This window comes from Polypterus senegalus, chromosome 3 (genome assembly GCF_016835505.1).
Source record: "Polypterus senegalus isolate Bchr_013 chromosome 3, ASM1683550v1, whole genome shotgun sequence".
In the NCBI taxonomy this organism is placed as follows: Eukaryota; Metazoa; Chordata; class Cladistia; order Polypteriformes; family Polypteridae; genus Polypterus; species Polypterus senegalus.
The window spans coordinates 40284094-40297268 of record NC_053156.1 but is presented as its reverse complement, the minus strand read 5'-3'; the positions used below and the strand labels follow the sequence as shown (position 1 = coordinate 40297268).

General features: G+C 39.2%; 1 protein-coding gene across 4 annotated transcripts in view; it reads right to left on the bottom strand.

Moving 5' to 3' along the window:
• arhgef15b (Rho guanine nucleotide exchange factor 15b) overlaps positions 1-13175 on the bottom strand; it is a 125021-nt gene that overhangs the window by 73320 nt on the left and 38526 nt on the right. The window lies entirely within an intron of this gene.

Here is a 13175-nt window from a genome sequence, read left to right as displayed (position 1 = left end):
ATGCACATCTTATAAATATATGTTGCCTCCACAAGGCGCACATCATACAAGTAGGAAAAAAAAAAGTGTTCAGTAACTAATTTTAATTTTATGTTTATTATTATGTAATGCATGAGTGTGCCCTACAATGGACCAATGCCTCACCCCAGAAGTGCTTTCTTAGATCTGATGCAAGGGGCCAAAATTAAAAACTAGATCCAAGTCGAGGGCCAAACTGGGTCAATATGTATTGAACAAACAGATATAATTTGACCATATTTTTCACATGTATTATGTCAAATTATTCATACAGAAATATGAACTTAACTTTTCCCAAGAAATCTTATACAGAATTCATAAACCCAACTTATTGCTTAAATTAAAACAAATGAGAGTATGAATTTAAAATAAAAGATACATCTGTGGTATTCATTTCTTATGCCTTCTTCTCTATCAGCAGTTTTTTCACTGAAACATTTCTAATGAAAATATTTTAGTGCATGCCATCAAAATAGCCAAAAAATTTCCTCAATGAAAATCAAAACATATAGCTACTAACATTCTAGCTTGCAATTATAGGAGAAAACATATATGTTGTCACACACGTGCGCATGGGAGGCAGCTAAAGGGCTTGACTAAAGGCAGTTCTGAGTCATACCAGGATGTGGCAGAGTGCACTTACTCTTTTTCTCCCTTTCCTGTAAACCATTCACGGGAGATTCCACCTGGCCCTATGGAAGGAGACCTTGCTGGCTCCGACCCCTGTGATGTCACATCCGGGCAAGAACCTATGGCTGAAGACCTTCATGAGCCCAACCCCTTTGATCTCGCTTCCTGTCTTCCCCTTTAAAAGCCTCCACCTTTTCCCTATTCCCTCAGTTCTGTTATGGACTCGATTTTGTGCACAGCAGTGCTATCATTTAAACAACGATTTGCAGCCAGGAAACTAAATATATGGGTGGCCGCCCCAAACCTTGCTATGGCTCTTTGTGGTATTTGTGACAATGTTCAATTACACTCTTTGCTGCTCTGTTGCACATTAGCCCAAGCCAGATGCCTGGTATCTTTCTTGTCTGCAAGTTCATCAATGTTTGGGGCTGTGGACATTCTCAAGGTTGAATGAAGGTGTGCATCAACGAGACAACTCCCGTGTGATGTTTAGTTCATCTGTATCACAGAGAAAAGCTGCTCACACATGTATGTGCTACCAAACATATAAGGCATTTGAGCAGCTTGTATGTGGAGCTGGGCATTACTCACAGAGTCTTCCATTGCCTTCAGTGTGTCACTACTTTGGAGTTCAATCAGGTCCATTTGGATATTCTAAGGGTCGATTTATATCAGAACGCGTACGAGCCCGCATCATGGCTGCCACACGTTCCCAGCGTTTATTTCATGCGTCCTCTGAGCAGGTCCTCAGAAATTAGCGTGAAGCGTGCACAAGTTGCAGTACCAGCAAAAAGTCGGGGGGCGCAGTGTGCTAAAAGTCGGAACGTGATGTCCGTGTCTCTGTTTACTATCTACATGTGTCTGAAAGCCTCTATGCAGATCCTACGGGATGAATGCTTCGATGTGGTGAAGCAAAATGCCGACATACAGATACATTCATGGTGCTTTTATATTCAACCGTTGCAAATTCCCGATCGTAATGACACAATACATTTTAAAAGTCTCACATAACATCTTTTGTGCTGTCTTTTTTTTTTTTTTTTGCAATTTAACAACAGCAACATAATGTATAGCGCTGTATTTGAGCCACCGAGAAAAAAATAAAGGACACGGTGAAAACGTGTATTTTGTGATTAAAGTGGAAATTTCGGCTTTAATCTCGAAATGTGCACTTTAACCTCGTAGTACTTTATCATTAATGCTGACCATCGTAAACGTCATCCCAGTTTTTAATCGCTACAAGCTTCTTGGACCTGACAGCAGCGGCAAGCAGCAATAGATCACCACACAGAACAAATTAAATGTGAGATATTCCAACTCTCTGCACATTTAGAATCTTTAGATTTGTACTTGATACCACTTTCATGATGAAATGCAAGTGTGTATGTTACATTTTACATATAATTTCATTTAAATAATGAATACTGTTAATAATTACACACATGGGGAGAATAATTACACACATGGGGGTGTCACGGTGGTGGAGTGATAGCACTGCTGTTTCGCAGGGAGTTATGTTGCTGGTATTTCCTGCTTGTATTCCACACTGTGCTCTGGTTTCCTTCCAAAGATATACAGATTTGGGGATTTGGTGCCGCTAAAATGACGCTGGTGTATGCGAGTGCGTGTATTCACCTTGCGATGAGCTGAGGCCTCGTGCAGAGGTTGTTTCTCACTCGTGCCCAATGCTTGCTGGAATGGACACATCCCTGGATTGAAGGATTTAATCAATCAATCAAAAACATAATTTTCAGAGATATTGCGGTAAGGTGTCATCAGAATTTAATGAGTGTTCTAGGCAATTCACATCACAGAGAAGCCGAACATGTTCTCACCGTGATAATATCTCGCACTGCAACCTGGTGGATTCCTCCACATTTATGTAAAGTACACGCACAAGTATGAACACTACAGCGCTTGCGTAGCAGGAGCGCCCGCTGCAGCATGCATCGCATTGCGTGAAGTATAACTCCGGCCATAGATGCTCATTCCACATCAACTGCAAATGGATTTCATGGATTGGCGGCACAGAATGTGACCCAGGTTTCCTTGTAGCATTTGCATCTCCTAAAGGCATAACCTGGCTTTAAAAGGCCTCACTGCTGTGTAAATGTCCGTAATCACACCCCTGAAACTGCAGGCTGAGCACATTGAGATGATTTGTTATGTCACAACAGAAACACTAATTCACACAGCGAATTTTCATCCTGGAGCTCTGTGGTGTCTCTCTCTTTGCTTTCCATAAACTGTCAGATACCCTCACACAACTTAAAACATCTATTCAGCACTTTACCTTGACTTAGCCATTGCACCTATGTGTGATAGGGCACATCACCATTTTCTGAACTTAATTCCTCCCGAAAAGACAAGCACTAATTTAAACCTTTGGCTCTTATAAAGTTAACTGCTTGTGTTACAGTGCTCATTACATGCTCCACTTTCAGAGCCTTACCACACAAAGATTCCTGGTGTATGATGCTTTGATAAATTGTCAGTTCTCCTTCGCAATTCTCCTCCCACATCTTCTCCTGAATGGTGCTCAATAATCCACTCTTTTCATCGCACATCGCTAGCGCTCTACCTGTCGTCATCCCGACCAGTTTGTCTCAAGGCAACATCATTTCATTTACACATTACTTCAGATTTCTCTTTTCCTGTTGTTGTGCCATGTATTGATTTAATTCCCAAAAGTTCTTCTGTAACTGTAATATTGACAGCTAGGCAGTATCAGATATGTCATGGCTCTCATCCACAGCAAAGGAATATGCAATGAAATCTTTTCCCTTTTCCATCACTTGCTGTTGTAGATTAGTGGCAAGTTCACATACATGATCAGCAACAGTGTTTCTGCTCAGGCTTACATTAAATAAAGCTTGCTTTTTGTTGGACACACAATATCTCACACTTTAATCATGCATCCTTTGACAAACCTCTCCCTCTGTCAATGGCCAGGCTGATTCAGAGCATTTTTAAAGCAGTTTTGTTCCAATTTAGTCTTTACAGATGGAAGACATTCTTTGTTTTAATCTTACAGCTGGCAAATTTCACAAACGTTAAGAAGTTTCAGGCATAAAGATCCATGTTTTGAAGAAGTGTATACAGTACTTCGACAACTCCAGTGGATCTATATGCATATTATTTTCCTAGTGATACAAAACAATAATAAAAAAAAATGGTTATCATAAAATTTCCATGAGACCAGGAGTCTGACAATCAGGAGACCACTTAGTCTTTTGTTTGACCTGGAATAAATCATCATAAAACCAACCCACATTAAATTCATCACCAGGAATATGTGTAGAGTATGTGCATGGTCAGCGGTTATGTAAATTTAAAAGAGTTTAACATAATTGTTATAATTATTTAAGTGACTTTCTAATTACTTTTTGTTAGCTTACAGTAAGTCATACAATGGGGAGTGGAAATGTGAAACATTTAAACATTGCAAGTATCATTTCTAATAGTATAGTCATCAAATATTTCACAAATTAATAAATTACATATTGATCTAAAATTTGTAATATACAATGTTATGTGCAAAAACCTGTTCTATTATTTAATAATTTTTCTTTAGAGGAACACTGATTTTGATGTGTACTGTCAACTATGGCTGAAGGAATGGAACCATGCCACTGAATGTGCAAAGTTTGCCATGCTGGAGCTTGGGAAAATACAGGATTTGAGTACAGTTAATGTCTTTAATGCTAAATGGAGCACAAGCAAATAAAGCAGCATTTATAAGAAATAAAAGACACCACTCTTTTTTAAAGAACAATTATCTGTTTTTCAATATTTCAATTTAGTAATTTTTGTTTATACATTGTTGTATTTGAGAGTTTTTTTCTCTGAATTTTTTGCTGACCACAATTTGCAGATTTAGGTAAACACTGGACAGTACTGTAACAGTCTGCAAGTGCCCAATGGCATTCTAATGCCCAAACAAATTACAACGTTCTTAGTGATTATTCTGTTACTCTAAATATGTTATTTAAGGCAGCATTTCTGCATTCAGTGTGAATTATTAAAGATACTATTCAAAGGGTATTCTGATATAATGCTAAATGAGAGAAACCAAGTAGATGCTTACACACCCAAAATAACAAACATATCTCCTGTTCCAGTAGCTGTTTAAAATAATGAGACAGAAAAAATTATTTGTTAGGTATGCATGTAAATTAGATGAAAATGTCTGAACAGAAGTCTATTTTGAAAACATATGCTGTCAAAACCGGAATAACCAGCTCCAGGGATAGCTATCCACATTCCTGTTTTATAACCATTAGAAGTGCAGAATGACTAGGTAATTATCTATACTAATAAAAGGCAAAGCCCTCAATGACTCACTCGCTCACTCACTCATCACTAATTCTCCAACTTCCCGTGTACGTAGAAGGCTGAAATTTGGCAGGCTCATTCCTTACAGCTTACTTACAAATGTTGGGCAGGTTTCATTTCGAAATTCTACGCGTAATGGTCATAACTGGAACCTATTTTTCTCCATATACTGTAATGGACTTTAGCTCGATGACCGTGGGGGGCGGAGCTGCGTGTCACATCATCACAGCCCCTACATAATCGCGTAAACTGACTGTGAACGCAGTACATAGAAAAGAAGGAAGAGCTCCCAAACAGTGCTGAAGAAAAACGCATACAAGTTTATTCATAAGTGCAGCTACTGTGAAAACAAAGCACGGTGTAAATCGTAAGTTTAAACTAAGTTTATGGACACGCTCCCGCTGCTGTTTGTCATGCCTTCGTCGAATACTTTATTCACGAGATGCAAGTTTAATGAGAAGACACGAGGTATAAACGAGACTTTGGATCACTTTGTAACGGAGTTAAAATTGCTGTAGCGAGAAACTTTTAAGTGCCGGGTCTTCGCTAACATTAAATAAAGCCATGGACATCGCAACATCACACAAGAGAGCAGCTCACGTGAACTAACTGAACGCAGTACGAGTGATCACTTCCATGCATCAAACCTGTTCAAAAAACGCATTACACAATTGACAAGGTAGGAAAAGAATATTCTCTGAGCTGAGCTCCACAGCTAACGCGGTCTTGCGGAAGCAACTTCGTCACGCTGCCACCTAATACTTACAGAAAAAGTTAATACACACGCTGTCTCTAGAGTTTCTCCACACTCAATGTATTCCTCGCATCCCCGTTATACCCTCTGATCTCCTATTTCAATTCAGATGCCTCCAATTTCCAGTAAGGCTCTGCTTCGCGATGACAAGTAATAAGTCTCAGGGATAGACCCTACAAAAGGTTGCCATTGATTTCAGGCAAGATTGCTTTTCTCCTGGACAACTATACGTTGCATTCTCAAGAGTGAGCTCGCGCAGCTTCGTCATATTACAACCAGAGTGCTGAACTGACAACGTGCTATATAAAGACAACTATAACAATCGTAATAAATGAACAATAAAACAGCGGAGAACCCGTGGATTAAATAAAAAAGCAGCTTCCTTGGCGAAGCAAGGAAAAAGGACGGCCTTATATGTTGTTCATTTATAAAACAGCGGAGAAGCTGTGTAAAGGCTGCTTCACAAAAAACCAGCGGAGCGCCTTATATGAGCAGGCAGTCAGCTAAAGAAGGGAATCAATAAATATCTATAATCGTAATAAACGAACAAAAAATAGCGTACAAGCCGCGGATTAAATAAAGGAAATGGGTACCTGAACAGTAAAGTAAGTCTCAAATAGCTACACAATAACTATAGCAATCGTAATAAACGAACAATAAAACAGTACAGAACCGCGAAGCCTTATATGGCGTTCGTTTATAAAGCAGCGGAGAAGCTGTGTGAAGGCAGCTATACAAAAAAACAGCAGAGCACCACACTCTGAATGTATTCCTCGCATCACCGATATACCCTCTGATCTCCCATTTCAATTCAAATGCCTCAAATTTCCAGTAAGGCTCTGCTTCGCGATGACAATTAATAAGTCACAGGGACAGACTCTACAAAAGGTTGCCATTGATTTGAGGCAACATTGCTTTTCTCCTGGACAACTATATGTTGCATTCTCAAAAGTAAGCTCAGTGCACAGCTTGGTCATATTACAACCGGAGTGCTGAACTGACAACGTGGTATACAAACAGATCCTTAACAGATAGTTATTGATATATTTTCCCTCAGTTTAAAAATGTTTTCTTTTCTTCTTAATAAAAATTTAAAAGCAGTACTTCGTCGCTGCGAAACGCGGGGATTTTGCTATATACAGTATATACACTCACCTAAAGGATTATTAGGAACACCTGTTCAATTTCTCATTAATGCAATTATCTAATCAACCAATCACATGGCAGTTGCTTCAATGCATTTGGGGTGTGGTCCTGGTCAAGACAATCTCCTGAACTCCAAACTGAATGTCAGAATGGGAAAGAAAGGTGATTTAAGCAATTTTGAGCGTGGCATGGTTGTTGGTGCCAGAAGGGCAGTTCTGAGTATTTCACAATCTGCTCAGTTACTGGGATTTTCACGCACAACCATTTCTAGGGTTTACAAAGAATGGTGTGAAAAGGGAAAAACATCCAGTATGCGGCAGTCCTGTGGGCGAAAATGCCTTGTTGATGCTAGAGGTCAGAGGAGAATGGGCCGACTGATTCAAGCTGATAGAAGAGCAACTTTGACTGAAATAACCACTCATTACAACCGAGGTATGCAGCAAAGCATTTGTGAAGCCACAACACGCACAACCTTGAGGCAGATGGGCTACAACAGCAGAAGACCCCACCGGGTACAACTCATCTCCACTACAAATAGGAAAAAGAGGCTACAATTTGCACAAGCTCAACAAAATTGGACAGTTGAAGACTGGAAAAATGTTGCCTGGTCTGATGAGTCTCGATTTCTGTTGAGACATTCAAATGGTAGAGTCAAAATTTGGCGTAAACAGAATGAGAACATGGATCCATCATGCCTTGTTACCACTGTGCAGGCTGGTGGTGGTGGTGTAATGGTGTGGGGAATGTTTTCTTGGCACACTTTAGGCCCCTTAGTGCCAATTGGGCATCGTTTAAATGCCACGGGCTACCTGAGCATTATTTCTGACCATGTCCATCCCTTCATGACCACCATGTACCCATCCTCTGATGGCTACTTCCAGCAGGATAATGCACCATGTCACAAAGCTCGAATCATTTCAAATTGGTTTCTTGAACATGACAATTAGTTCACTGTACTAATATGGACCCCACAGTCACCAGATCTGAACCCAATAGAGCATCTTTGGGATGTGGTGGAACGGGAGCTTTGTGCCCTGGATGTGCATCCCACAAATCTCCTTCAACTGCAAGATGCTATCCTATCAATATGGGCCAACATTTCTAAAGAATGCTTTCAGCACCTTGTTGAATCAATGCCACATAGAATTAAGGCAGTTCTGAAGGCGAAAGGGGGTCAAACACCGTATTAGTATGGTGTTCCTAATAATCCTTCAGGTGAGTGTATATATATGTAGATAGACATATATATATATATATATATATATATGTATGTATGTATATGCATATATACTGTATATATATATATGTGTATATATATATATATATAGATATGTGTATGTGTAGATATGTGTATACGTATATATGTATGTGTGTCTGTGTGTGTATGTATATATATATATATATATATATATATATATATATATATATATATGACAGCAACACTCATAATAGTGACAAAAAATTACATTGACAATCATGTTACGTTAAATTATAAGATGTTTCCTTTTCTTTTTCATAACCTCTTTAACACACTAATTCTCCACTGCGAAGCACGGGTATTTTGCTAGTTTTTCAATATAAAGCGAAGTTCAGCTCCCCTAAATCTAATGTAAATCTCACTGTCTTGGTGAACATACCCTTCATTATAAGACATGCCTTTATAAAGCAGCATGACTTAACATTTAATTTACCCTCTACTGTCATAATTTTACAAAGTTCACAAAAACATGAAGCATGTCATCAAGTGTGGTTTTATTCACTTTTCACCTAAACAAAATTAAGATCTTAAACAGAACTTGTGCTTTTGAATGACATGCAAACTGAACAACACTGGTGCAATCCGTATTTACAGTGGTGTGAAAAACTATTTGCCCCCTTCCTGATTTCTTATTCTTTTGCATGTTTGTCACACAAAATGTTTCTGATCATCAAACACATTTAACCATTAGTCAAATATAACACAAGTAAACACAAAATGCAGTTTTTAAATGATGGTTTTTATTATTTAGGGAGAAAAAAAATCCAAACCTGCATGGCCCTGTGTGAAAAAGTAATTGCCCCCTGAAGCTAATAACTGGTTGGGCCACCCTTAGCAGCAATAACTGCAATCAAGCGTTTGCGATAACTGCAATGAGTCTTTTACAGCGCTCTGGAGGAATTTTGGCCCACTCATCTTTGCAGAATTGTTGTAATTCAGCTTTATTTGAGGGTTTTCTAGCATGAACCGCCTTTTTAAGGTCATGCCATAGCATCTCAATTGGATTCAGGTCAGGACTTTGACTAGGCCACTCCAAAGTCTTCATTTTGTTTTTCCTCAGCCATTCAGAGGTGGATTTGCTGGTGTGTTTTGGGTCATTGTCCTGTTGCAGTACCCAAGATCGCTTCAGCTTGAGTTGACGAACAGATGGCCTGACATTCTCCTTCAGGATTTTTTGGTAGGCAGTAGAATTCATGGTTCCATCTATCACAGCAAGCCTTCCAGGTCCTGAAGCAGCAAAACAACCCCAGACCATCACACTACCACCACCATATTTTACTGTTGGTATGATGTTCTTTTTCTGAAATCCTGTGTTACTTTTACGCCAGATGTAACGGGACATTTGCCTTCCAAAAAGTTCAACTTTTGTCTCATCAGTCCACAAGGTATTTTCCCAAAAGTCTTGGCAATCATTGAGATGTTTCTTAGCAAAATTCAGACGAGCCCTAATGTTCTTTTTGCTTAACAGTGGTTTGCGTCTTGGAAATCTGCCATGCAGGCCGATTTTGCCCAGTCTCTTTCTTATGGTGGAGTCGTGAACACTGACCTTAATTGAGGCAAGTGAGGCCTGCGGTTCTTTAGACATTGTCCTGGGGTCATTTGTGACCTCTCGGATGAGTCGTCTCTGCGCTCTTGGGGTAATTTTGGTCGGCCGGCCACTCCTGGGAAGGTTCACCACTGTTCCATGTTTTTGCCATTTGTGGATAATGGCTCTCACTGTGGTTCGCTGGAGTCCCAAAGCTTTAGAAATGGCTTTATAACCTTTACCAGACTGATAGATCTCAATTACTTCTGTTCTCATTTGTTCCTGAATTTCTTTGGATCTTGGCATGATGTCTAGCTTTTGAGGTGCTTTTAGTCTACTTCTCTGTGTCAGGCAGCTCCTATTTAAGTGATTTCTTGATTGAAACAGGTGTGGCAGTAATCAGGCCTGGGGGTGGCTACGGAAATTGAACTCAGGTGTGATACACCACAGTTAGGTTATTTTTTTAACAAGGGGGCAATTACTTTTTCACACAGGGCCATGTAGGTTTGGATTTTTGTTCTCCCTAAATAATAAAAACCATCATTTAAAAACTGCATTTTGTGTTTACTTGTGTTATATTTGACTAATGGTTAAATGTGTTTGATGATCAGAAACATTTTGTGTGACAAACATGCAAAAGAATAAGAAATCAGGAAGGGGGCAAATAGTTTTTCACACCACTGTATATGAACTGATTTAAAAATGTTATGCAGGATTTTTTTTTTTTTTCAATTATTTCTGCGTTCTATCTTCCTGAAGGTTTTGCCTGCATCTTGGAGAATTTTTCAACCAGTGCTCTCATTACTTCCAACTTTGCTTTACTTGATACCCATTGTCTCTCATCCAGCTCAAACCACTCCAACTCAACCTGCCAACCTTCGACTCTATTCTCCATCTCTGTATATGGGGAAAAGCGCACCTACCCTAAATAGTAAAATTCCATTCCTTTTTTCAGGTAGATAAAAAATTCTCTCTTAGTATTATACTGACTCTTTTTTACCTACTATTTTCTCTTGAACCTTTCTACCCCATAAAACATCTTCACATATCTTTACTTCCTTCATCATATCCACGGTTGCCAAGATACCAAAATAAATCAGTGTTTCTAAGCTTTCCTCCAAAAAATCTTCCTTTCTTCCAGTCACTGACATATCACATCAGCAGGCTTTGTCCCGGAAGGTGCTGAATGGGCTCCCTGCCCTAAAGAAACAACTCTCTAAGATAAAGTTATCACAACCTTACATCCTGCTCAAAATCATGACATTACAGATGCATAAAAATGGCAACATCAGCACAAAAGAAAGTAACTATTACAATATGTAAATAGATCTCTTTAAATGAAAGCACAAATGTTTCCAGTTTACTGTTTATCCATCCATCCATTTTCCAACCCGCTGAATCCGAACACAGGGTCACGGGGGTCTGCTGGAGCCAATCCCAGCCAACACAGGGCACAAGGCAGGAACCAATCCACCGCAGGACACATACAAACACACCAAGCACACACTAGGGCCAATTTAGAATCACCAATTCACCTGACCTGAATGTCTTTGGATTGTGGGAGGAAACCGGAGCGCCCGGAGGAAACCCACGCAGACACGGGGAGAACATGCAAACTCCACGCAGGGAGGACCCGGGAAGCGAGGCAGCAGCGCTACCACTGCGCCACCATGCCGCCCGCAATCTCAATTGATTGATTTATCATATCACAAACTAACATTACTGGATTAAGTACAGTTTCTAGTAAAATAGCAAAAAACAATACTTTCTAGCCAACATTTTCTAGTCAGCCTTAGTGTGCGCTTATTTCATAGATAAAACACCTGAAATTACCTAAAAGTAAATACAATGTTATATGCAAATCACAGATAACCTTTGTAAAGTACACCTACAGTGCGAAATTAGAGCCCATATAAGAAAATGAGGATTTAATCCATTCTTTCACTCTGTACTGGGCAGTATTAAATGCATAAAAAAAAACAGATGTGCATTTTTTAAAATTCAGTTTACTTAGATTTTTATGAATGACCTGCCACAATATTGTGGAGTCATCACAGCCTTCTATTCCATTCATTTAACTAACTTTGGTGTATACATACATTTTCATTCCTTAATACATGGAGTTACACTGAAACTACAAGATTGGCCCTCCCTGTCTGAAATTGTGCAGATGTGTACGGGTACAGTATGTTAGTGAGCCCTGTGATGGACAGATATCCAAGATAGGTTTCTGCTTCATATCTTATGTGGCCAAAACAATTTCTGGCTCCAAGAGAGTCTACAAATGAATCAAGAGAGTTACAAAAATGAATGGATGAGGGAATGCTCTACTTTCATTAACATATACTGTTGACTTTGTTCAGGCTTCTTGCTTTACAATATCCTTCCTGTCCCCATTTTATCTCTTTTTGAGCTTGAAATCTCAGGCTCTGCAATAGAATAATACACATCCTACCTATTTCACAGCTCCTTCATGCGTCTTATTGAATAAATCTGTCCTGTATTTCACAACTCACAAGGGTGCCAACCATCCAGGACTAGTGATGAAAGTATGGATGGTCATTTTTAACTAATTTTTTACTGACATATAAGTGTTAACTGGATATTTCTTTTAGAAAAATCATTGGATATTTAAAATTTGTTGAAAGACTGCAGCTTCCTGGCCAGTAACAATGCACTGAGGGTTGCGTGCAGAAGCATTCTTTTACACTTCTGTTTTCTTTTACCTTTTACTGAGTGTACAAGCTGCATTTTATTGAAGACAGCACCACATGGATAGTGTGCAAATAATGTTTATTTGAAAGTCCTTGTTTCATTACTGGGGCATAGCCTTTAATACTTCAACCTAGAGAGAAGTAGAGCATAAATAGCACCTGAATCATTTAGGCTACCTTTGCCTCGTGTTAGCCTGCTTTGTTTTGATTAATTATAATATTGTGACTGGACATCATAGTGGAAACAAGCTGTTAATGCTGCTGCCTCGGGGGTCCAGAGTCCTAGGTTTTCTTCCCATACCAAGGCTCTCCTTGTCTGTGTAGGTCATCCATCAAGTATTCCAGTTTTCTATCAACATCCTCAAAAATGTATATATTAGGTTGCCTGGCACTTCAAATTTGAATTATGTGAGTGTGACTGTACAGTAGGTGAGTGTGTGAGTGGCATCTGTGATGGTCTGGCACCCTGTTTAGTTATGCTTCATGTCTTCTGCCTGATGTTGCCAGAAATTCTTTGTGCTCTGCATGATCCTGAATTGGGTTAAGAAGTTTCAGAATGTTATAGTACTGTGATATCTCCATATAGCCCTTTTTTAAAAATAAGGCACACAGTGTATTTTTCTCTTTATTGGTAAATACTGCAACTGGCAAGCATGGAGATCTTTGATCGGATAGGTTGTGAGCAGATCAGTTTGCCATTATAAACTCCACAGTAACAATGAAAACTAAGTTTAAAATAAAGGGTACTGTTTTTTTTGAAAAAGAAGTACGGCATTGTACTGCACATCTAGCCGA